This window comes from Chinchilla lanigera, unplaced genomic scaffold (assembly GCF_000276665.1).
Source record: "Chinchilla lanigera isolate Chin_1 unplaced genomic scaffold, ChiLan1.0 scaffold00028, whole genome shotgun sequence".
NCBI lineage: Eukaryota > Metazoa > Chordata > Mammalia > Rodentia > Chinchillidae > Chinchilla > Chinchilla lanigera.
In genome coordinates, this window is record NW_004955429.1 from 22,638,380 (window position 1) to 22,664,367 (window position 25,988).

General features: G+C 36.6%; 1 protein-coding gene across 9 annotated transcripts in view; it reads right to left on the minus strand.

Moving 5' to 3' along the window:
* Znf438 (zinc finger protein 438) overlaps nt 1–25,988 on the minus strand; it is a 195,023-nt gene that overhangs the window by 71,166 nt on the left and 97,869 nt on the right. Inside the window, exon 1 of one of the 9 annotated variants that reach the window (XM_013515468.1) lies at nt 20,595–20,613. The exons of the other annotated variants lie outside the window; for them this stretch is intronic. The gene's annotated coding sequence lies outside the window, so the exon portion shown is untranslated. Of the gene's footprint in view, nt 1–20,594; nt 20,614–25,988 lie in introns of those variants that run through there. 9 annotated transcript variants of the gene reach the window in all.

Below are 25,988 nucleotides of genomic sequence, written 5' to 3' on the forward strand. Positions count from 1 at the left end.
AGGAACAAGACAAGGATGTCCACTGTCACCACTCCTATTCAATATGCAACTAGAGACCATACTCATAAGTAAAATAAATCAGACCCACATGTGTAAATATCATATTGTGTCCCTAGTGTAAGACCCTGAAAGGGTAAATAAAACCCAAAAGGTACAATAGATATTGTGAAAGGGAAAGAAACTGCTCAAAGGGAAGGTACAACTGGACAAGGGAAAGGAGAAAAGAAAGAAGAAAGGGAAAAATATATATGTATATAGAAAGAAAGCTGGGATAATTGTATCACTGATGTCTATTGGTTTACTGAAAGGAACAGTTGATCCTTAAATTCTTTTTTTCTTGACCAATTTTACATGCTTGTATCTGGTAATCTGAGCAACTAATGTGAAGACAACAATATGCAATACAACATCCATTGCTGAATTCCTACCATCTCATTTAGTGAACCTCTCTATCATTTCTAATGCTTTTTTATTATTCCTTTTTATTCCCTTTAATTGTTTGATCAATCCTGCATTCTTACATCTGGTAATGTGAGCAACATGGTTGAGGATAACAGTATGTAATATAACAACCATTGCTAATTACTATCATCTTGTTTTGAAAATCTGTATCATTTTTATAGTCTTTGTGTTGTTTCGTTTTAGTCTTTGTTATTATCATTATTTTTTTTCTCTTAAAAAAAAGATGTCACCTCCCCATAAAGTCTTTTCAGCTTTGTATGTCTGATGATAGTATCTACCCCCCTATTATTTACTTTAGTATGATCTCAGTCCTTGTGTTTTAAGTTGATCTTCTCTGAAAGACACAGAAACTTCTCCTCTGTTCAGCCGTGCTGGATCCTGCTAATTCTCTTTCTTGCCTAATTGTCCTGGTTAGAACTTGTAATACAATGTTGAATAGCATGGGAAACAGGACACAACCTTGTCTTGTTCACGATCTTAGTGGGAATGCTTTTGGCTTTTACTATGAAGTATGTTAGCTGTATGGTTTTCATAGATTCACCATGTTGAGGAAGTTACATTCTACTGTCAGTTTGTGAAGTGTTTTTACCATAAAAAGGACTTGTATTTAGTTAAATGCTTTTTCTGTGTCTAGTAAATGTCCTTTGCCTTTTGTTCTTAATTTGATTAATAAGATGTGTTATGCTGATTTATTTTTACATAGTAAGCCAACTTTGCATTCTGAGATATATTACCTTTGGTACTGGTTTGTAATTATTAAATATGTTACTAGACTTGGTTTTCTAGTACGTTGCTGAGGATTTTTCCATCAGTTTCACAAGGGATAATGGCCTGTGGTTTTCTTGTGCTGCTCTTTTCTGGTTTTGTTATCAGAATAATACGGGTCTCATAGAATGAGTTGGGAAGTATGCTCTCATCTTCTATTTTTCAGAAAAAGTGAAAAACTGCTATTAATTCTTCATTAAACTTTGACAGAATTCATCAAGTGAAGCAATTTGGGTCTAGAGTTTTTTTTGTGTGCATGTGGAGGGGAGGAGCTTTTAAATTGTAGTTCAAAAGCTTTACTTGTTATAGGCTCTGATTTTCTATTTCTTCTTAAGTCAGTTTTAGTATTTATGTCTCTTAGGCACTGTCTATTTCATCTAGGTCACCTAAAACATGCACTTGTTCTTGGTATCCCTTTTTAAAAATTTTTTGTGTCTTTTTGAGACAGGGTCTCGCTATGCAGTTCAGGCTGGCCTTGAGCTCATTTTCTAGCCCAGGCTGGTCTTGAACCCACAATGATCCTCCTGCCTCAGCCTCCAGACTGCTGGGATTACAAGCATGCACCACTATGCCCAGCTCTGGTATCCCTTTAAAACTCTTCTTGAATTATGTATAGTTGGTAGTGATGTCTCTTTGCTCACTGGTGATTTTAGTAATTTGAATGATTTTTTTCTTGGCTGGAATAGAAAAAATTTTCTTTCCATTTCACTGATTTCTCTCTAGTGATTTTTACTGTTTCACTTATATTTGTGCTTTAATATTATGTTTTTCCTTTGGCTTATTTAGATTTTCTTCTTTTTCCAGGTTCTTAAGGTAGAAGGCTAATTTATCAATTTAAGATATTTCTTTTAAAAAGAATAGGTGTTTATGGGTACGAATTTCTCTATAAATATTGTCACTTTTTAGGTGCATCCTATAAGTTTTGGTATGTAGTATTTCAGGTTAATTTATTTGAAAGTGTTTCCTAATTTATCATGTGTTTTTTTTTTCTTTGATCCATTAACTACTGAGGAGTGTGTTTCTTAATTTCTGCGTATTTGTACATTTCCCAAATTTGTGTCTGTTACTTAGTTCTAATTATAGTCTTTGGTGGTCAGAGAACATACTTGGTATCACTGTAACCTTTTTTCAAAGGTCATTAGGCTTGTTTTATGACCTAACAGAAATCCTGGAGAATGTTCTATGTGAGCTTGAAAAGAAGATGTAGACTGCTCTTTCTGAATTATGTGTTCTAAAGCTCTTAGGTCTTGATTTGCAGTACAGGATCTGGGAACAGGACCACCCTTCCTTATTCTGGTGTATTTAAAAGCATGCTTACATGTTCTCATTTAACATCACCCTAGTAGAAAGATGTATGTACCATAAGATGTCCACTTTGGACTTGCTCTTAAACACATCTATTCTGAAGAACTGTAAAGAAAGAAAAGCAGAAAACACATGCAGCTCTCCTATCACTCCTGATTAATTTCATGTCAATCTCATGAGCATATCTTAAATAAATGACTGAAGAACATGCTATATAAAGTACACAGTGAAAAAATAATTTTTTCAAAGAGCTAATAGTCTATCCAAGTACTTTCTGAAAGAAACCGTGTATCACTTAACACAGAGAAAAGAAAATTTTACTATTAAGACACTTACTTCCTTTATAAAATTACTCTGGAGAAGTAGTATCCACTAAGTTGATTTTTAAAAGTAGGCCTTATGAGGCAAATCTAGAAATTAAAACATTAGTGTACAAAAATTATCTAATAAAATACTTCTTACTATGTTTTAATGAAATTTGTGGTTATTTCTGTCAAAATCTCTAGAACATAAAATCTACTGATTTCCTTCAGCACACCTAGAAATGAAAATTAGATTTTCACACTTCAAAGGAAAGATACAAAGCAGTATTATTTGTGTATGATTAAGGCCATATCTATTTTCTTAAAATTACATAGTGTTGAGATCTTAAGCAAAATCAGTAAAGATATTTGCCTTATTCTACTGTGTATTACAAAGCTTTACTACTTTAGTGAAGTACTAAGAATTCTCAAAATATATGTACATATAAATCGCTTAAATACTATGAAACTATCTGAACTTAGAAGTCCACAGAAATGCCTGAATTTTGTTTCTGATTACTGTATTATATAGCCAACAGTTAGTACTTTCACATAATTTCCAGGAGCTACTATAAAACCACTGCCATATTTATTTGGGCAACAGGAAAATTACATCACTTCCCAAGTTCTTAACAATATTCTAACTTTCCTGACTCTGGATTTTACATTTCTAAGTAAAAATTTATATTTCTTAAAAAATAGATCCAAAGTCCAAAAATAATATCTGAAATTAGAAATCCAAAACAGTAAGTTTTAAATTTTCTTTTCCTAGTCCTCTTTCCTACTCACTCTTCTTCATTTTGAGCCACTACCTTTATATCCTTCGTACATTTGCTAACAACAGTAACAACATTTTGCTTTTCAGTGCTGCAAAGTGAAATAATTTCAAACTTGTCAGTCAGTGTTAATGGAAGGAGACATGTTAATGTCCCAAATTAATGACACTAAATAACTGAGACAGAAAATTAAGTACGGCAAAGGTATTTTAGTACCAGTTGTGGCTTATGCAGTCATGGTAACCACTAGGGAGTATAGGCCTGAGCCTAGAAATATGCTCTCAAGCTGGCATAGAATACCTTCTTTCAGTATTGATGACCACACTGCAGTACGGCTATACAAACTGGGTATGAACAGGGATTCAAGGATATATCTGAACTGTCTTCATCACCATCATCATAAATGTCACAGCAGGTAAAGTGACTGACGGTATCTTTTTTCTCATAAGATCCTGAGGAGTGAAGCTCCTTAGGTACAACTGGGCGCTTCTCAAGAAGGAAGGTCTGGAGCTTTCTCTGTTCTATCCATGTCTGGGACACACTGTATGCAGAGAAAATAAAGGCCTTCCCACAATTCCACATGGGGAGTGGGAAAGAAGATGCACCTGGGAAGATAGGTATAGGAGAGGGGAAAGACAATAATGTGATCACACACTGAAGGAAGCAAGACGCTCTGAAAGAAGAATATTAAGACCAACGAAGGTAAGAACTAACAGGTACTTAGGAAGAGACAAGAGCACTAAGCTTCAGCAAATGCTCTGATTTCTGCAGTCCTTCAGTCTGTGTCCAGACAAACTCAGCAAGGCCTGAATCTTTTCTACTTCCAGGATAAGCCTCCTATAGACAGGGACAGGCAAAGACACAGAAGGAGGATGTAGTGTTGCCAAATCTCATCAGGGAAAATAAAATCTATTCCGTTTGAAAGATTCTCAGCAGGAAGCTGGCAGCATGGAGGATGAAGACATCATCTTACAAAGGAGGGAAAAGGGAATCAATCTATCAGTATAGATACAGCACTCCCTTTTGAGAATCACTGATTTAAACATCATCATCATCTGTCAGCAAAAATTATTTATATCTACAGAAACATATTATCCTTTTAACTATAGTATTCTTGATACAAATGGTAAAAATAAAATGTTTTTAAGTTTGTTTTTTTTTTTAGCAGTTTTTGTGTAAACACCTGTGATGGTTGACTGATTGTGTCAACTTGAGAAGTTTAGTTAAGAGAAGCTTAACTAAATGGGCTCAGCAATCCCACACCCTAGGGTGTGGAAGACCCACTCTAGGCCAGCTCATCACCTGGATGGTGTACAGGGAAAATGAAGAAGAATGAATCTCCTTCTGTTTTTTGGAGGAGCTCCAGTCTTCGCCTTCACTTTGGATGTCATCTCCTAGCTTCCAGTACAGATCCTTCAGCCTTCCATCACAGAACCATCAGCCTCCTGATACAGACTTGAACAGGACACTGCAGTGAGCTCCAGACCTTGGACTGAATCCTTTGGTCTCCAGTGTGCAAAGACCCTCCACACTCTTCCTTATCTGACTCTGCAGGTGCCCACTGTAAGCCAACCCTGTAAATTCTTATACATTTGTATATCGTGCATTACATCTGTTTCTCCAGTAAAACACTGATACAAAACCTCATTGTTCCTAAGGCAATCCTAACTCGAGTTAAACTGAGCTACCTGTGAGGATCTTTTCTTTAAAAATCAAGACTGACATGTCATTGTATCAGTCAGGGTTTACTAGAGAAACAGATATAACACAAGATATACAAATGTATAAGAAATTACAAGTTTGGCTTACAATGGTCAGCCAGAGTTGGATGAGGAAGCATGCAGAGGGTGTCTGCATGCTGGAGACTGAAGAGCCCAGGGGCTGGGGATTTAGCTCAGCGGCACAGCACCTGCCTGGCAAGTGCGAGGTCATGAGTTCAATTCCCAGTACCAGAAAAAAACAAACAAAAAAAAAGAAGAGCCCAGTCCCAGGCCTGGAGCTCACTGAAGTGTCCACACAAGTTTGTATCAAGAGGCTGATGGGTCTGTGACTAGAAGCTGAAGAATCTATGACAAAAGCTAAAGAGTCTGTATCAGAAGGCTGAAGAGTCCCAGGCGGAAGCTGAACAATCTGCACCAGAAGCCAGGAGGTGACCAAGCTGAAGGCAAAGACTGGAGCTCCTCTGAAGAATCAGCAATCAGTCCTTCCACATTTCCCTTTATATGCAGCCTACACCACCCTGGGGGGGCGGGTCCTCTTACACCCATGTCACCTCCAAATTTTCCTCCTGTACCGGCTCAGGATGAATACAAAGTAAGCACCCTGGCTCCCTGCTGAGTCACTTAGTTAACCTTCTAAACTTCTCAAGTTGACACAATGAACAACATCCTAGAGGGGTAAGGGCGTGTCCTTTTCACCCTAGGATGCAGAACTGCTGAGTCACTTAGTTAAGCTTCTAGACTCCTCAAGTTGACACAATGTATCAACCATAACAGTCACGTATTCTAGAACAGAAAATATTCTGGAGAATCACTCTGCAAGTATCAAAATCTCATTTAGTCCAAGCAAATATAGATTTTCATAATTTAAAAAATATTATGAAGAATACATATAATGTTTCAATTATGCCTAGTACTCTTAAGTCTCATTAACTAAGCAGGAAGTCTGATTGCACAAGGGTAAGTAATTCCCTTGGTAGGTTAAAAAGAAAGTGGGACGGCTGAAGATGCAGCTTGGTGGGAGAGCACTTGTCTGGCTGTGTGAGGCCCTGAGTTCAGTCTTCAGGACCCATGCCCCCAAAAGTGAGGTTACTGTTACTTCATATCTATCTATTTAGTAAAAATTTACCTAAAAGACTGTTGTAGTTAAAAAAAAAAAAAAATCCCTCGACCAAAGAGAATGCATCCCTCAAGGTGCAGCTGCAGTACCTGGCTCTTCGTAGGGCATTTACTAAGCAGCTTGCATATTAATAGATGGGCCTGTCCTGAAAAAGCTAATCGAGATATCTTGCGGGTGAAGAAAAAAAGTCTTCTAAAATAACTAATGTGTAAGTAACATGTGAAGCACCAGAAGACTCAGTAACAAAATTTAGTTTTTGTTTTTTTTTTTTCCGGTACCAGGAATTGAACTCATGACCTTGCACTTGCCAAGCAGGCACCGTGCCGCGAGCTAAATCCCCAGCCCCTACAAAATTTAAATCACTGCAAGTATTTGTTTTTAAAATGCATTTAAATTTTTCCACAATACAACACTTTCTTTATGCCTTCCTTGTCTCGTGCTTTAATCCTGACCTCAGGAGAAATGGACCTATCACGAGAGAGCTCCACCCAGAGCATCCCAACTCTCTCTCTGTACCCTGTAAATCATCCTGTCCTGGTAGAAAAGAGGTTTATGGCTCACTAAGAAACTCACGGCCCTGATTACTTCTGGGAACCGAAGAGCCCACCTCCTACACGACCACACTGACCCTTTTTCCTTCAACTCTGAGAACCTCACACATTATGCTCCTCTTCACGCCTCTCTCTAGACCTGCCGCCTTCAGTCAGAGACAGGCGGCACAATCACAGGGACAGCCATTGCTTCCTGATACCGCCTGCAAGCTACCTAAGGGGCTGCCCTCTCCTGCACGCCTCCTGACACCACAGAGCGGACGCCCCGCCTCCTTCCCACGGAATGTCCTCTCCGAGACTGGGACATACTCTCGCCTGCTCTCCCAGCAGCACGAAAGCACTCTTCTTTCTCTTACTCATATATTCAACCTGTTTTAGCAGATCTCTTTGCACTGCTTTTACACAAACCCACGACTCTTCCAGGAAAACAGCAGCAGCAGCAGCAGCAGCAGCAGCAGCAGCAGCAGCAGCAACGTAACTCTCTCCAGCGGCAGCCCACAGACCTACCCAGATATTCCCAGTTTCAAATAAACTTCTCTATAAAATTGCCTACTAGCTCTCACTCCACTTCTTCACCTCTTGTTCACTCTCCCTGTGTTCCTGAGGCCCCCCATTCCTTCAAGATTGTGTCCACCCGTCATGTGCAGATGCTTCCCAGTCCTCATCTTCCTTGACATCACAGCAGCAAGACAACTGCTGTTACAATCTCCTCTTAGCTCCCAGGAACCAGGGCTCCTGACTTTTTCTTCCTGCCTTCCTGGGCACCTTGGCCACTGGATGCTGGAGCACATGAAGGCAAGTACCGTGTTTTACCTTATGCTCTCTCTCTAGAACAGCTCACCAGTGTCTACAGCTTTACCACATCGACACAGATTAAAAACAAGCTTTCGGTACTTTCACTAGTCTACATCTCCTCTGAGCTCCACACCTACTGGCCTGCAGTCTCTCCCTCTGTCAGCCACCACAGAACAGAGAGTAACAAGACACATGGGCCCTGCAGGCACATTGCTGGGATTCAGATTTGATCTCCTCCTCTTCCTATCTGACTTTGGATGTTTCTGTGTCCCTCCCTAAACATGTGTGTAAGAACACTGACTTTATCCCATTTCCTCACACTTGCCTTGCTCCTTTCTACCCCAGGATCTTTGCACAGCCCACTGATTTGTTTGAAATGCTCCTTCCCCCTCCTCTTCTTGTAGTTAACTCCTATTCATCCTTCAGATTTCTGCTTAAAGGTGCCCTCCATAGGGAAGCTTTCTTTCTCTGGCCTCCCAGGTGAGGCCAACACTTTAATTACTGGTGTTCACTATTCCCTGCCTTTCCTTCAGGGAGGACAAAACGGCAGGTATGTTTTGAAGAGAAGAGAAGTATTTCAACCAGCCAGAATTTAAAGAAGACATTTAATCATTTAGTTGAAAAAGCAAACACAAGCAGAGTAAGGAAAATTACTTGAGTAACAGCAAGCTGTATGAAGAGAGTGAGGGGCATAATTTCAGGGTACATAAAGGGAAGAAAAACTTACATAGCAAATCTGATGGGATCTCCACAAAAGAACTATCTTGCATCTCCAGCCTTGTAGTTTTTATTAAAATGAGTTAAGAAACAGAAAGACCTTTTCCCCCTATTTAAAATTATTTTCAATGTACAGGTAATGATTCATCTGGTCTCAATATACTAAAATATAGACAAATTCAATCTAAATGAATAAATGAAAAGTATACCTATAATTTTAATTAATAGGTTAATTCAATAATGTCTTTAACACCTTTTAACCTGACATTTGATGTCATCTCTTCACATTCTCTGTATATAAACTATAAATCAAAACATTTAGGTGAAATACTACTCAATAATAAAAAGGAATAAAACACAAAAGGCTTGAATGAATATCAGGGAATTACACTAAATGAAAAAAGTCCATCTCCGAAGGATATATCCACTAAGGTTCTACTTACATATTATTGAAATAAAAAGTACAAGAACAGGAGATTTGTGGTTGTCAGTGGTTAGGGATGGGTGGGCAGGTAAGAGGGTAGGGGAATGTGGTAATAAAAGGAATCCTTGTGATGGAAATGTTCATCTTGACTGCAGTAGATACAAGAAGATACACATGTGATAAAATTGCATAAAAACACACACACATACATACACACACACAAATGAGCTCAAAAAAAGGTAGACAAATCGGAATTAAATCTGGATTATATGCATTTTGGGGGTTTTTTGTTGTTATTGTTTTTTGGGGATTTTTTTGGAATCAGGAATTAAACTCGGGACCTTGAGCTTGCCAGGCAGGTGCTGTGCCACTGAGCTATATATCCCCGGCCCTGTATATGCATGTTAATATTCTGAGTGTTGCCACTGAGGGAGAAATGGTACAGGTTACATGGGCTGTATGTTACTTCTTGTAACTGCATGTGAATTTAGAATATCCCCAAGTTAAAACATATAATTAAAAACGCTTTAAGCCTGACAATATAGCTTGGTAATAGAATGCTTACCTAGCATGTGTAAGGTTCTGGGTTCAAGCCTTACCACCACAATAAATAAATAAATAAATAAATAACAACAACACCACAATAATAACAACATATCTTCACAGTGCTTTTAACACTTCCTCAAAGGTAATTACTAGGTTACCTATGCTACAGAATTCTAATTTTTAAAAAGAGTCTTCCTCCAATTTTTGCACATCCACCTTTGTTGGGGTCAGCTCATAAAAAAAGAGATTTAAGGTGAAAAAGGAGAAAAGTCTGGAGGTTGTAATGAACACAGTAATGAAGTACTAATACTTTGAAAAGTAGATCTTCAAATGTTCTACAAAGTTTGAGGTCATGATGACATAAATAAATATTTATGACCTAAACAAATTGCCTTCTTTGGTTCTTTGAAGTATTAAAAAAATCACATAGAATTAGATTACAAAGCTCACACACTTGTTTATGCAGCTGGCCTTTTTTAAAATCAAGGAACTTTAAACCCACAATTCTAATAGGCTTACTGGTAACACCCCAATCCTTTGAAAAATAAATGAAATATCATAAATCATTTGACAGCTCTTAAGCATAGATTTTTATCATCAGTCTTTAAAAATAAAAAGCAACATAAAGGGAAGAGATCTTGTTTTGTACCCTATAAAGCTTAAGACAGAAAATAAATCATAGTATTACATGTCATTTAGAATCCTAACTTCAATACTTAGGGTTAAATTGGCATAATATTTGTGGTCATTCCTATGAGAATCCATACAAACTGAGTAGCTTTTCTTACAAAAGATTACAGAATTCTGGCCCTCCTGTGATAAATGAAGCAATAAGGCTTTGGAATTACAATTGTGTACATGGAAGTACTTCCTATAAGCAACCAGACTGTCGTCTTGCTGGATACCCAGTATGAAAAATTTATTGCTTGGCACCCAAAAGAAAGTTGGCATGCTTACAAAGAGTAAAAGATTGCAGGAAGCGTTTTTAACTTTAAGATACAAACTTAGTACCAAACTATTGCCATAGATTTCAACCTTTTTTCTGGCAAGTTAATTTAATGAAAATGGTTTACAGATTTTGCAGAACATATTGAAATAAAAAATCTATTAAAACCTTAAAAACATTTCAAATTAAACAGAAGAACAGTTTTGAGATCTAGGTGGTAGCCACAAGATCGTAAGAATTTTTATCAGTTCACTGAAAGTAATTTTGGGATACATTCTCCATAAGGTAAATTCAATGACTGGTCATTAATAAGTTCAGTTTACACAAATCTGCCTTCAAAAGCCAGGGGTCCAGCATTCTGGGAGGAAAGTCGAAACTGAGCCATCCTGGCTGGCTGGCCCATCATACTTAAAAAGAGTTCTACTGAAGGAGAGTCATTCAAACGGACAAAATACTCCTTCAGTCTTTGCTGATTATTTATCACTCACATAAGCCAACAACCCTACTTTTCTTTCTCTTTCTTTCTTTCTTTCTTTCTTTCTTTCTTTCTTTCTTTCTTTCTTTTTCTTTCTTCTTCTTTCTTTCCTTTCTTTCTCCTTCCTTCCTTCCTTCCTTCCTTCCTTCCTTCCTTCCTTCCTTCCTTGCTTTCTTGCTTTCTTGCTTTCTTGCTTTCTTGCTTTCTTTCTTGCTTTTTCTTTCATCTTTTTGAGACAGGCTCTTGCTATGCAATTCAGGCTGGCCTTGAGCTCACTTTGTAGCCCAGGCTGGTCTCAAACTGGCAACGATCCTCCTGCCTCAGGAGTGCTGCGATTACAGGTATGTGTCACCATGCCTGGCTCCTACTTTTCCTTTCCTTACTGAAAGCAATAATGGCTTAAATTCTGAGAAATGGTCTCAGAAGATTTATACTGTACCTATATAAATTATAATTATTTTAGATCTCAGTAGCTTTTATAATTCATTTTTAAGATACAGCTACCAAACTGCTTCTTTTAAACAAGGGATTAATCAAGGTCATATTCATACAGGTTGTGTATATACTTTGATAAATACTTCACTGAATGATTGAGCTAATGATATCAGATAGCCTCCTTAAAGTGTGCATGTTTTATTACTAATGAAATATTCTTAAAGACTAATTTAAAATGTTCCTTTTTTTCAAGAAATTACTAAATACTGAAAAAAAACAAACAATACTTCCAACAAATGTGTTAGTTATTATGAAAAATAATATTTACACAAAATGGAGTACTATTCGTCATAAAGAAAAATAAATGAGTCATCTGTAGGAAAATGGATGCATCTTTAGACCATGACATTAAATGAAGTCAATCAGACACACAAACTGAAACAGTGCATGGTTTCTCTTATGTGAGAAACCCAAATTATAAATAAAGACCAAAATAAAAGGTAACAGGAAGTCGGGAGCTAGATCTTTCTCACACGTGCAGGGGATCAAGGATGGAGGGGGACGGGAACGAGGGGTGATGAAGGAGAACAGGAATTAAGATGTTATGTAGGTGTCTCAACTCCACACAAGGAATCTAAACATTACATAAGGCAAACATATATCAATAAAAATAAAAAACAAAATAAATTAAGACCTTTGTGAGTGAACAAAGAAGACTGACCAAAAGAAAAAAAAAAAAAGGAAAATAATAAATGAACACCTCTTTTCCCACTAGCCACTTCAGGGAATACAACATTAGTCACAACTTTGAACTCTCTTTTATGGCCTTTCTCATTCCAATTCCAATCTCTCTTCCCATACTTTTCTCCTAACAACCGTGAACTTTTTCTTTGTTTTTAGTATTACAATATGTATACCTATCAATGTGTTGTTTAATTTTGCAAGATTTTGGATGGAATTATATTGGTTAGAATCATACTGGAAGTATTCTTATGTCACTTGGTTTTATCACTGTTATGTTCATCTACATATTTGAATATAGCACAATTTATGTCTTCTTGTCTTCTCTTGTTGCCAGATATCTGAGCTGTTTCTCCACCTTCTCTCTCCCTTTCTCTCCTCTCCTCTCTCTCCTCTCTCTCCTCTCTCTCTCTCTCTCTCTCTCTCTCTCGTGGTACTGTGGAATGAACTCAAGAATTCACAGATGCTAGGCACTACTCTACCACTAGTTACATCCCCAGCCCTTTCTCTTTTACTTTGAGACCAGGCCTTGCTAAATTGTCCAGGTTGGACTTGAACTTGAAATCCTCCTGCTTTAGTTTTCCAGGAAGCTGGGATTATAGGCATGAGCCACCATGCCTGACTGAAAATCCTTATGTACGTCTCCCTAAGTACATTTGCAAGCCTCTATGCTTCAGAGAACTGCTGAGGTGATATATGCACAACTTATTAGATGACGCCAAACTGACATCATTTTAGACAGCTGACCAACTTACAAAACCCTAACAGGGTAAGACAGTTGAGGATGTTCCATTTTCTGGCCAATATTTTTGAAAGCTCGGCCCCCACCCCCACCCAAAACTCAGAATTGAACCCAGGACCCTCAAACTAAACTATATCCCCAGTGCTGTTTTTTACTTTTTGAGACACTGTGTGGTCCTTTTCCCTCATAAATACATTCTGCTTGCTCTAGAACTCCATAAAAATTGCATAAGTACTGTTTTGTATAAGCCTTTAGATTGTACAGTGAGATTCACCCATGCTTTTATGAACATCAGCATTAGATTTTTGTTGTTGTTGTTCTCTATTCCCTAATAGAGGGGTACCTGGGGCAGTTTCAGTTTTTAGATATTATGAATACAGTTACTATATTCACATACTACCTATTTCTCATAAACACCCCTTTTTTGGTGAACTTATATTTTCTTTTCTCTTGGATAAATATCTAAGAGAACTGCTGAGTCATCAGGTCCATATCTACTTAATTTTGTAAGAAACTTTCAATTTTTCTAAAATGTGTTGTGTCATTTAACCCTCCCACACAATATAGCAGAGTTCTAATTATTCAAGATCTTCACTAACAACTTACTTAATTTTAGCAGTTCTGATAGGAATCTCATCATTATAACTCACCATTTTGACCACACGTTTACGGCGTCTTTAAACCCTGAATGAAGGTCTTCTGTTGTGCACTGTCTGGATTATAAACTGTATCTTTAAATCATCTGTCCCCTCCCCCCCTCTTTTTCTGTTGCTGATCATCTTTTGCTATGGGCCTGCATAAATTCTTTAGCTATGTAGTCTGCTGATAAAACGTTTTGCAAACTTTTCCCAGTCTACAGCTTGTCTTTTTATTAATGCTACCTTTGATGAACACAGATTTTAAACATTTTTGATAAAGTCTAAGTTATAATTTTTCTCTTATGGTACTGCTTTCTACATCTTAAGAGATTTTTGCCTACTCTCAAGTAATACATACTCTGATGTTTTCTTCTGAAATCCTGTGGTTTTAGCTTTTACATTACATAATGTGATCCATCCCAAACTGATTTTTATGCATGGTGCAAGGTGGGAATTGAGATTGTCTTTCCCCTGGATATCTAGTTATTCTAGCACCAATGAGTGAAGACTTTTTCTTCCTCCACTGAATTGGTTTGGATCTTTGTTAGAAATAAAATGACTACATTAGTGTGGGTGGATTCTGGTCTCCTGATTTCACTGTATTAATCAAGTTGCTGCTCTTTATGACAACAACATGCATCTTGGTTACTGTAGCTCTATAGTTATGGTATGAAGTCATGTCTTCCAGCTATATTTTGAAGACTGTTTAAGGTATTTCAGTCTTTCACATTTCCATATGAATTTTAGAACTGGCATGCAATTTTACAAAAGAGCATCTGAGATAATAGGGATTATATCCAATTATCAATCAATTTGGGAAGAAATGTCATCTAATTCATGAACAAAGCATCAATCTTCATTTATTTCGGTCTCCTTTAATTTTTCTTAGTATTCTTTTGTTGTTACAAAGTAGTTTCTGCATGTCCTTTGATAAATATATTCCTATATATTTCACGTCCATTAAAAATTTCAAAAGATACATTATGGGTAATCTCAATTTAAAAACACTCATTTCTTAGGACTGCTCTATCATATTGCATCTCTTTGGAAATATTAAATACATAAAATGTGCAAATTTGTTTAATAGTACACAGTACATTCTATATAGAAAACAAGAGTTCTTAAAATGGATGAGGACTCTAAATATGGTGGTAAAGGAACAGATAAAGTCTAATAACACACATGGTGGAAATAAGATCAGGAAGTTTTATAATCTACTCTCCCTTTAACTGCTTCCTATCGTGGAACAAGATTGGGTTGGATACATGATCCTTTCAGTCTGCAGGTGCACTCACCTTTTAGGCATGGGACTCGTGTTACCTAACTGCTCTACAGCCAACTCACTTTTAACCTCTAGCCCACGTAGACCAAGGATTCAAAGAGAAGAGGAAAGCAGAAAGAATCTAGCTTTTACTCCTGAGCAGACGTAATACAAGCTCTTGTTCTCCGACAGGCCTGGATCCAAAGATGCTGAGGTTGCCTACTGGGACTTCTTACGACTGCAACTTGTTAGTTTCCTATCTTCCACTCACTCTTACTCCTCTTCCTTCTGTGTGTTCTCTCCACCGATTCTCCAGATTTCTGTATTTATGAGGCTCTGAGAGGGATCCATCAAATTCCTCATATTGTCATTACAATCCTAAAAGTCCCCCCCTTTGTCTTTGGCCTTTCTTTGCTGGCCTCTTGGTGACCTTGCTTCTGGCTTTCCTTTTAAAAACTTTTCTTCTTTTTAAACATTTGAGAATATTTTATTTGAAAGATTTATACAAATTCAGTGTATCTAAGACAAGAAGCAATATTGTTTAACATTTTTTCTAATGCCTTATATTTTATTTTTCCTTATTACAGTTACATAATATAAACCAAGAATTGGCAAAGCAGGCTCTGTGGGCTAAATCCAGCCTGCGGCCTATTTTGGTAAAGAAAATTCACAGAAACATAGCTACGTCCAGTCTGGTTGTGGCTGTCTTTGTCATAAAATAGGAGAGTTGAGCAGTATGACAAGAGATGGCAAAGAAGAAGCTATTTATTCTCTATCTTCTTACAAAAATGCGGCAATGACATAGGCTCAACAAATGCACACAGCACCCAGATCTTGGTTTTAAACAAAATTTTCTAGTAGGAACTAGGGTCTTCTTTCCTTATGCTTTACCTTAACAACTTTCTCAATCGAATTTGTTCTTCTCCTGAAGCTTTTCTTTTGCTTTATTAAGGTTTATTCCGGTATAACCCTCTTCCTTAAAATACCTTATGATGGGTTTCTACATTGGTACTGACTGCTGAACTTTCTTCCCTTCATCACTAAGCATTACTTTATTTATTTTTTTTTGTTTTTTTTTTTTTTTTTTCCTCCGGTACCGGGAACCGAACTCACGACCTTGCGCTTGCCAGGCAGGCGCTTTTGCCGCTGAGCTAAATCCCCAGCCCCTAAGCATTACTTTATTAATTCACTTAAAATCTCCCTCTCTTTTGTGTTTCTGTGATTTGGGTCATTTTTTCCTGGTCACTAGATTTAGACAATTTCTTTTTTTTGAACAATGTATTTTCTTTAAGGTCTAACTTAACCCAAGGGGAGTAACAATGGAAAAAACCCATGCCATATTTTCCTACTATGAATTTGTACTTTAACATAATAGTAGCTGACCGTGCATCTCAGTAGCTACACCTGAGGGATGCAGGAACCAATCTTTGCATTTACCCACTTGGTACGATCAATGGCAAAGTGTGTGCACGTGTGCCAAAGTTTCAAACTGGGATTTTCACGTATATTATGCTCCAGCTAACAGGTTTTCAGTATGTTCATCTGAGCATCACAAGGGGTAAAATATACCCACACTCTTCTTCTGTTGTGTAAACATGTATTTTACCATGATGTAATGTGGGTGTGACTCAGAGTAGCTGTGCTTATGGAAAGAAAATACCCATGAGTGTGTTCACCCATTTGGCAGATTAATGGCAAGATGTGTACAAGAGCTCCAAAGCAGCAGCAGCTGAATTCTACCCATGAAATGCTCATAGTTAAATTTCTGTACATTTAGGATTTTTTAAAAAAAGTTTTCTTTTGATTTTTCTGGTAGAAGTAGCTCAATTCAGTACAATGGTGCATGAAAAACCAGACTTCCAGATTTTGGAGACAGTCCAAAGTGAATCATCAGATCACTCATGCATGTATGTATGACAAAGATGATAATGACTTTGATGTTGTCCATGTGAGCCAAAGCTTCTGTGACAGAGAAATGGAGCAAGAATCAACAGATACAGACACAGAGAATGCAGACTTTCTTGATTTAGATGACAAACAAAGTCATAATGTGAATACATATTTGACTAGTCAAAATGGTACAAAATGGTTATGCAAATGGAACAATCCAATGTTAGAACTAGGTCCAAAATATAGTGAGGATTTTGCCTGGTGTGAAACCTACTGGACAGAATGCCAGCACTGCCATTCCATGTTGAAAATTGTTTGTAACACATGAAACGCTATAAGGTGTTGTGAAATATACAAGTGCTGAAATACAAGTAAAATGTTCTGAATGCATGGACAGCCGTACTCAAAAATGTATTTGTTGTGATACCTCACTAGCTGAACTAAAAGCACTCACAGCTCTGCTGTACTCACCAGGGCTTTCTCCTGATCACTGCAAGAATGTAAAAGACTAATGGAAGAGTGATGGTGTGAGCTTGAGGTTTGTAGAATAACAATGGCACTGAGGAGATTTGGTTTCCTTCAAAATTACATAAGGTTTGATGACAAAACCATCCACCAAGAAAGAAAAAGAACTGGTAATGTAGCTGGTATCCACTCACTGTTTAAGAGGGTAATTGTGGGTAATTGCCAAGCAATCTGTATACTATCTGAATACATGAACATCTTGCAGCATTTCATGGTGGCTGTAGTTTCAGGCAGTGAATTCCCCAAAAAACCTTCAAAATATGGCATAGAAACTTCTGCCTTTGTAGATGTGAAGACTTATAACGCTTTCATTTATCCTGGACCTCAGCCATCAGATCCTTATTCATATAGTAATAAACCAAATGATGTTGTGAAGAGACTTGTTGCTCCTGTCTCCCAAAGTAATCAGAATGTGACATTCAACAATTGGATTACCAGTTTCCAACTGACATTATATTTGCTAACTGAGCACAAGTTATGCAGGGACAAAGCAGAATTCCAAATGAAATGCTGCAATTTCAAAACAGAGAACTGCACAGTATAATCTTTGGATTTCAGAAAGATATAACACTGGCCTGACACATGGCAAAGAAAAACAAACTGGTACCACTGTTTTGTTTCACCATGATAGTAATATTGACAGGGAAACGACCAAATAGAAGTCTGAGATGGAAACTTTCTACAACAAAACTAAAGGCGGGATAGATGTTGTTGATGAGTTATGCAGTAAGTATCATGCCACTTGAAACACGAAGCACTGGCCAATGGTTGTGTTTTACTTGACCCTAAACATGTGTGCCATAAACAGTTTGATAGTTTACAAGAAAATAACACATTGCAAAATACCACTGAGAAATTTTCTTGAGAGAATTGGGACTGGAACTCATAAGAGACCATTTACAGCAGAAGAAAAACAAAATGTTTCTGCCCAAGGAATTAAGCAAAAAAAATTGTGGAGCACACTGGTGAGCTGACAGGTGAACAGGCAGGTACAGGATCACAAAGACATACTATGACAACAGGAAAACAACAACAACAAAATGTCAATTGTGCCCTGCAAGAAAAGACAGGAAAACAAAACATATGTGCTATCACTGTAATCAATACTTGTAACCAATACAATGTAACCAATGTGTATGGAATATTCAGTTTTCTTGGGTGAAAACTGCCCTGGGTGTGAAAATTGAAGCAAAGATTATTTCTGTGGTAGACTTTCATTTGCATACATTGTAGTTCACATAGGTTTTTATTTCTGATGTTACCTTTTAGGTTTTCTAAACAAGTAAACAGCTGATATGAAAATACTGATGTCTATTCTAAGCCCTCATTACATATTTGATATTTTATTTTACTGATATCTTATTTTCCTGCTAAGTGAAAACTGTACAGTATAGTAGGCAGCTCCTGACAAAACAGGAAGAGAAGAGAGGTGACAAGAACGGCTTCCCACACAGGAAAGGAAAGCTAAGCACTTGTGTTGTCAGTGTGAGCAAGATGTGTGCATGGAATATGCAGTTGTCATGTGTGAACACTGCTTTGGGTCTGACAAATGAAGCAATGATTATGTTTGTTACAGACTTGTTTGCCCTTACATTGTAGTTCACATAGAAATTTATTTCTGATGTGTTTTAGGTTTTGTAAGCAAGTACGCAGCTGATGTGAAACTGTTGATGTTTATTCTAATACGTGCAATACATACGAAGAATTTAATACTTTATTTTATGGATATTTTATGTTCCTGTTAACTACATATTGTATAATATACTAAGAGCCTCCCAACAAAACAGCAAGATGAGAAGATGTCAAGTATGGCCTACAAAAAAGCCAGGAAAGCAAAACACATGTGCTGTCAGTAAAAGCTATACTTGTCTATGGAACATGCTATTGTCACATGTGAAGACTGTCTTAGGTGTGATAAGTAAAGATTTCTTTTCATCGAATTCTATTAGTATTTTTATTGTAGTTTATAAAGAATTTTATTTCTGCTATTATTTTTTAGACTTTGTACACCAAAAAAGTCAGTGTTGTAAATTTTGATGCTTTTTTATGAACACTCAATAAATATTAAAATTTCAATACTTTATTTTTTGTTTTTTTTCCGGTACCGGGAACCGAACTCACGACCTTGCGCTTGCCAGGCAGGCGCTTTGCCGCTGAGCTAAATCCCCAGCCCCAATACTTTATTTTTTGATATTTTTCCCTGTTAAGTATCCATTGTTCAATGTAATAAAACTCATAAAATTTAAATTTAAAAATTCATCAATAGAAATATTCTAAAAAAAACCACATGGGTATTATATACCCCTATTTCCGTGCCTTTTTGACAAAATTGACATTATGCCCCACTTCTTAGAGAAGTCAGTACCATGGCCACCTTTACCCTTATATCTTGACTTTCTATGTCTTATCAGTATTCAGAGCAGACTAAGCTTCAGACCCCTTTGTTTTTATCACTTCTCATTTCATCCCCCTCTTTATTACTAACACCATTAGCCAACTTCTACTATTCCTGTCCTGCCTCTTGTCTCTTTCCACCTTACAAAAAGATGGGCATTTCCTCGTCAGAGTAGGCTCTAAGATCTTCCATGCTGTCACTGGAGAGTAATAGAGCCCTAGGGTCATTTACAGTTTTGTGCTGAATTGTTTCCACATTTTCTGAAGACCTCTTATCCATGGCGTCACTGCAAGACTAAAGAGACAGCATATTCTGGAAAAGATAACTTGTTCAAATCAAATACTCAGCCTCCATCAGATGCACTAACATATACAGGAAATGAAACGTGCTTGAGATCTTTCTTTTAAGGGTTCTTTGGGGAATAAAGTGACTAGTTTTTTCTGGATGTCTTTTGGTCTTTCTGGACTGATTTTCCTTCCCTTCATAGGCACCTTCCACTCAAGTATTCACTGCATCATCCTTTTTTCTTCTCAAGGGAGCAAAATTAATACAGCTTCACCATACTTACTTGGCAGTTCCATCTGCTCTGTGAAAATGATTTGGCATCTCTGGGCAATCAAACTAAGGAATACAGTTCATGCCTGGATTATTCAGCACTCCCTAGTTCCAATTTTCACAGGAATGAGCACTGCATCTCTCATATATACAAACTTTCTCTCATCTACCACCATTGACATAGAGGTAAAAAACAGAAACATCAGGGAAAAAGCAAGAAGTACTGGACACATGTTCTACTATAGCTCATAACTATGTAGTTTGTTCCAAAGGGGCAAAGGTATTACATTCCACTGTCCTTACAAACCCAAACATATTCAGGGTTTTTCAAACTCAAACATATAAGACAGTTTATATAAATTTAGCTTGTTTTACCTAGAAGAGTGCATAGTTAATGCTTCTTGGAAAAATTTTTTTGTAAAAACATTCATGGTACTGAGCAAAGCATATGCTCAAGTTTTTGTAAGCCTCATCATGAACTAACCCTTGAAAACTGATATGAAAACTTACTTCTGTGTCTTTGTGTTGAGGAAGTGGAGCTTGCACGCAAACAACTGTATTTATGTGCTGATCCTCTCAAGCTTCTTGTTCAGATTCTGTCCATGCGTGATGAGATTGCTGGAAAGTGCTAATTCTTTTTGCTGCTTAGGAGAATCCCAAAGTCCTAAGAAATAGTCAGTTCTCTCAGAGGTAATATTATTAGAACCCAAAGTTCATCTATGAAGCTCCACTACAAATGTTAAAAACACTTTCAGCATTGGGTGAGGTGTTTGGGCTGATTTAAAACTTTATCTTGCAAAAGTAGGTTTGAAAAAGTCTGTCTTCTGGTGTTGCCTTAATAAAGGTTCAAAGGAATATATTTTTAAAATTATGTGTAAGTTTAATATTATTGTCTACTGACTTACACTTGAAAGAACGTTTGGACAGACAGAAATGTCTGTAAGTATCAGTTCTTTCCTTAAAAATCTTATAATTGTGTTCTATATCTTACACTGAATGAAATCTAAGGCCAACCTAATTTCTTTCTTTATAAATATCTCCACCTACTTCCCTGCTCCTAGAGGAATTTTCTCTCTAAGGTCCAGCAATGCTACAGGGTCAAAGTACACAATGTGCCCTTTTCAATACTTAGATTCAAGTTGTCTTTTATTCAAAAACATTTAATCTCTGAAGACTGGTTTTATCCCAATGTGGGTATTTTTGTTGCCTCAACAGGGACACACATGAGGGGCCTACTCAGCTTTCATTCTTCTTCACATTGGTATTTCTGGAATTGTGCGGCAGCTGAGCTTTCCTACTTCACAGAAGAAACTCATACTTCCTTGGATACAAAAACTTCCAAAATAATGCTATGTATGAATCACCCTGAAACCAATGAACTACAGGAAGGCCTTGTTCTTTTTCTGTAAATCTTGTCTCTTATACATATATCTTATTATGAAATGGGGTATTTGACCCATATTATTATAAATCAGATGTATTATAAAATGAAGCAGTAGTGAGGACATTTTGCTCAAGGCCCTTACTTCTCCTATAACCGTACTGTTAAAGAAGTATCTCCCTGGAGGACTTCAGTGAGCACAGAACAAAAAAAGAAAAAGGAAAGAAAAACAACCACGGAAGGCAGCAGTACCTCACTGCATCCAGGCAACACTTGGCAAGGCTCTGTGCTTTACCTATTTGTCTGTATTAGAATTAGAACAGAGCCCTGTGAGGGCTGTCATGGTAGCATATATTACCATATTTGAGTTTAAAAAGTCAGGTTGGACTTTTTCTGAAAGGTTGCCTGATTTGGGAAATAAATTTAAAAATGAAGATTAGTTTAAGATTTAGATTAAATGACAACCATCTTCCTTAAACCAAGTAATCTAATTCATTATTGCAAGACTTTGGTAAAAATATATTTACAGTGTATATTTTTAAATGCTCTAAAGTTTCATATTGGTAAATACATGTTAAAATGAACATTTCTTCCCTTTTAAATATATTGAGTTAAATAGAGGTCTCCAGAGAAAAGAGTAATGGTCACTTAAAAATAAAACTTTTCTGCTAAATTTCCCTAAACTGAGAAAATGATAACAAATCCCACTGTCAGTCAAGTGATTTCTAGTTTTTTGTTTTTTACAAATGCTGGGGTAACTGAGTCATCAGTAGAGTAATTATTAAAATAATTTAATTTATAGATCCCTTTCTGGCATATCATTCAAGCACAGTGAAAAGGGCTAATAAATAATGTACTTCCTGGCATATAATAAATACTAATATTTTAAGGCTAAAATTTTATATCACTTTTTCAAATATATGTTTGAATCTCTTCAATTCTTTCATGTCTAATCTCTACAATCTTGTTGTTATTTCTGTATTATCTTTTTTCTTTTGTACTTCCTATTTTTGTTTCTGTGACAGCTCTGGTTTTTCTTCAACTTCACTATGGAGCTCTAGTTCCGAATTTATGATTTTTTAGTTTTACAATTAAACTGTTCTTTTGTTTGTTTGTTTTGTTCTTTTTTCTGCCGGTACCAGGAATCGAACTCATGACCTTGCGCTTACCAGGCAGGCGCTTTGCCACTGAGCTAAATCCCCAGCCCTTACAATTAAACTGGAATATAATTATTAATTTAGAACACTTTAACTTTTTTCTATTTTGTATATAAGAATCCAATTTCATGCTCTTTCGTGTGGACTATCTATTGTCTCAGCACCATATCCTGAAAACTCTATCCATTCTTTTTCCCTTTGATCTAATACCAACTTTGTCATAAACCAAGTTTTCATATACTGATGGATCTGCTTCTGAATCCTCTATCCTTTCCATTGGGCAATTTGTACATCCCTATACCATATACTGCCTTAACTATGATAGTTTTATATTGTATATGACATAAGGCAGAAAAACTAATTCCTTAATATAAGGCAGGAAAATATCTTACTCTTCAGAAATGTACTTGTAAACTGTGGACAACTTCTCTCCCGTAAGTTCAGAATTATAATGTCAAGTATCATCAAAATGACAATAAATAAGATAATAGTATCTTATTATACTAAGAATAATAAAATTTCCAAGTCTTTTAGGGATTTGGTATTATATACCTTAAGAAAGAATTAACATTTTTGCACCATTAAATCTTCTAATCCACTAATGTGATGTTTCTCTACATTTAACTGGATTAATGTCTTTCAATAAAAGTTTACAATTTTCTCAATAAAGATCTAAGACAGGTTTGTCCAATCTGTAGCCCACAATATTTTAGCAACAGCTTTCACGTCTAGACTGTGTGGTGCTGAGTCTCAGAGGTGACAACGGAAGGGCACCAGGCAGAACTGCGTCCACCACTGTAATCAGTTAAACTGAACCTTGGGTATCAGACTTTACACGCACTTGTGCAGCGTGGCAAGTGAAATGCAGCAATGAGGTGTAATAGTATTCCAACCTCCTTACACATCTATGTGCCTGGAAGATAAGCACTTATTGTTATAAAGCAGATATGTAGGTTTTCTTATTTAAATATTAAACTTGGGTTTCTTGTGTTACTTTGTGAAATAAAGTAAGTTAAGGTAAATTTTAGCTAATATATGGGAAGTACAAAAATTTATCAGATAGCTGTTTGCTGATGATATTGTTATACACATAACACTGCTAATACTAGCAATATTATAATAAAAATATATTAAAAACTTAAAAATATATATACTTTATATATACAAATTTTTAAAATGTATATATATTATATTATATCATATCATATTACATGCAGCTCAAGACAATTCCTCTTCACTCAAGAAGGCCCAGGCAAGCCAATAGGCTGGATACCCATAATCTAAGGCATTGTTTGTTAGGCTTATTCAAGAGTTATTTTTATGTTTCTGTATAAATTATGTCTTGAAAATTCATATTTTCTATAACATAGACTTCCCCCTTTATGTGTAACTTTGCTTTCATGGTTTTACTTACCTGAGGTCCATTGTCCACCACAGTAAAAAATATATTAAATAAAAATTACAATAATAAACAATTCGATTGTGCACTCTTCTGCATAGCATTGCGAAGTATGATGTCCTGCTGAAGATGTGAACCACCCCTTTATCTAGTATGCACGTGCTAAATATCCTATCTTTCTGTTAAGTCACTTAGTAGCTGTCTAGGTTATCGGATTAGCCGTCATGGTACTACAGTGCTTGTATTCAAATAATTCTTCTCTTACTTAATAATGGTTCCAAAGTCCAAAAATACTGTTGCTGGACATTTGGATACACCACAGAGAAGCTGTAAAGTGCTTCCTTTAAGTGAAAGGCTAAGAGTTTTCAGAAAAAAAATTGTATGCTCAGGTTGCTAAGATCTATGGTAAGAACAAATCCTCAAAAGAAATTCATACTAGTTTTGCTGTCACAGGTAAAAACACAAAAATTATAGCCACAGTGCCTTGTAAGTGCTTAATCAAGAAAAGGCATTAATTTTGTTAGCAGAAGGCACAGACAGAAAACGTGTTCCAATTGAGGGTAACAGGTTGGGCCCAAAGTACTGGGCCCAGGGGAGGACTTGAGAAAGGACCCCATGAAGTGAAGGACGCCCAGACGGTCATGCACATGAAGGATGGTCAAACAGACTCAGGAACAGGCATGGGCTGAAAAATAGAAAACTTACTGGAGAGGCCACTCTGTAACTGCAGAAGCTGCATTTCCAGCAAAGTTGTAAGAAAACGACCAAGGAAATGGGATGCCTTCCAGACCACGTCTTCAGCTGTGATGAAGGCTTGCAGGCTTTTCAGGAAGATGCCCACAGAACTTACATTAGTGACAGTGCAAAGGAGGAAACAAGGCACAAAGCAGAGAAGGACAGGTGAACTCTAGGTTATGTGCAACACTACCGGCCTATGCTGAAGCCAGGCGTAGTGAGCAGAGCACAGCATCTACACATTCTTGAAAACAAAAACAAAAATTCTGAGAGACGACATTCATGTAATTTTTATTACACTATGTTAGTTGTCCTATTTTATTTTTAGCTATTATTGTTAATTTCTTACTATGCCTAACATACAAATTAAACTTCCACATAGGCATGTACAGGCTAAAACACAGTATAAATAGAGGTTGATACTGCCTGCAGTTTCAAGATTAACTGGAGGTCTTGAAACATATTTCCTAGGGATAGAGGGGGACTACAATAGTGACTTTACTGTGGAGAAATCTGGCAGACACCACCGTGACCAAATGGTCAAGGTTAACACTACCAATAGTGTCATGTTAATGTAATTTACCTATGAGAAAATATCAGAAAAATACAAATTGAATTTTTATAGCTGAGTAATACTCCATTGTACATAAATACATCTTTAGGTCCATTCTACAGATGACATGACTACCACTCTTCAAAAGTATCAAGGCCCCAAAGTACAAGGAAAAAAAAGATTAAGAATGGCACATAAGTTAGACTGAAGAGATATGGCCACTGAATGCAATGTGGCATCCTAGACTGGATGCTGAATAGAAGCGGGACACTATTTGAAAAACTAGGAGAATGCAGAATGAAGGCTGTAGTTTTGTTAACATTATTGTACCACTGTTAATTTCCTAGTTTTGATAACTATATCAATATCACATTGGGTATTATCATTACATTCTCTGTTTTGTTGTGGCTAGATTACTTGTACTACCTAATACAATGTAACTACCATGTAAATACTCTTTATACCCTATTATCTTTATCTTATCTTTTTAAGAGTTAATTTATGTCTGTTGATGGCCAGAACAAAATTTAATTTCATCAGAATAAGCAATTTTGTTTTGGCCAGAACAAAATTTAATTTCATCAGAATATTGTAGTATTTGAAATTTTTAAAATCCTGGTTTAAAGTATACATGAAGATATATATATATATATATATATATTTTTTTTTTTTTTTTTTT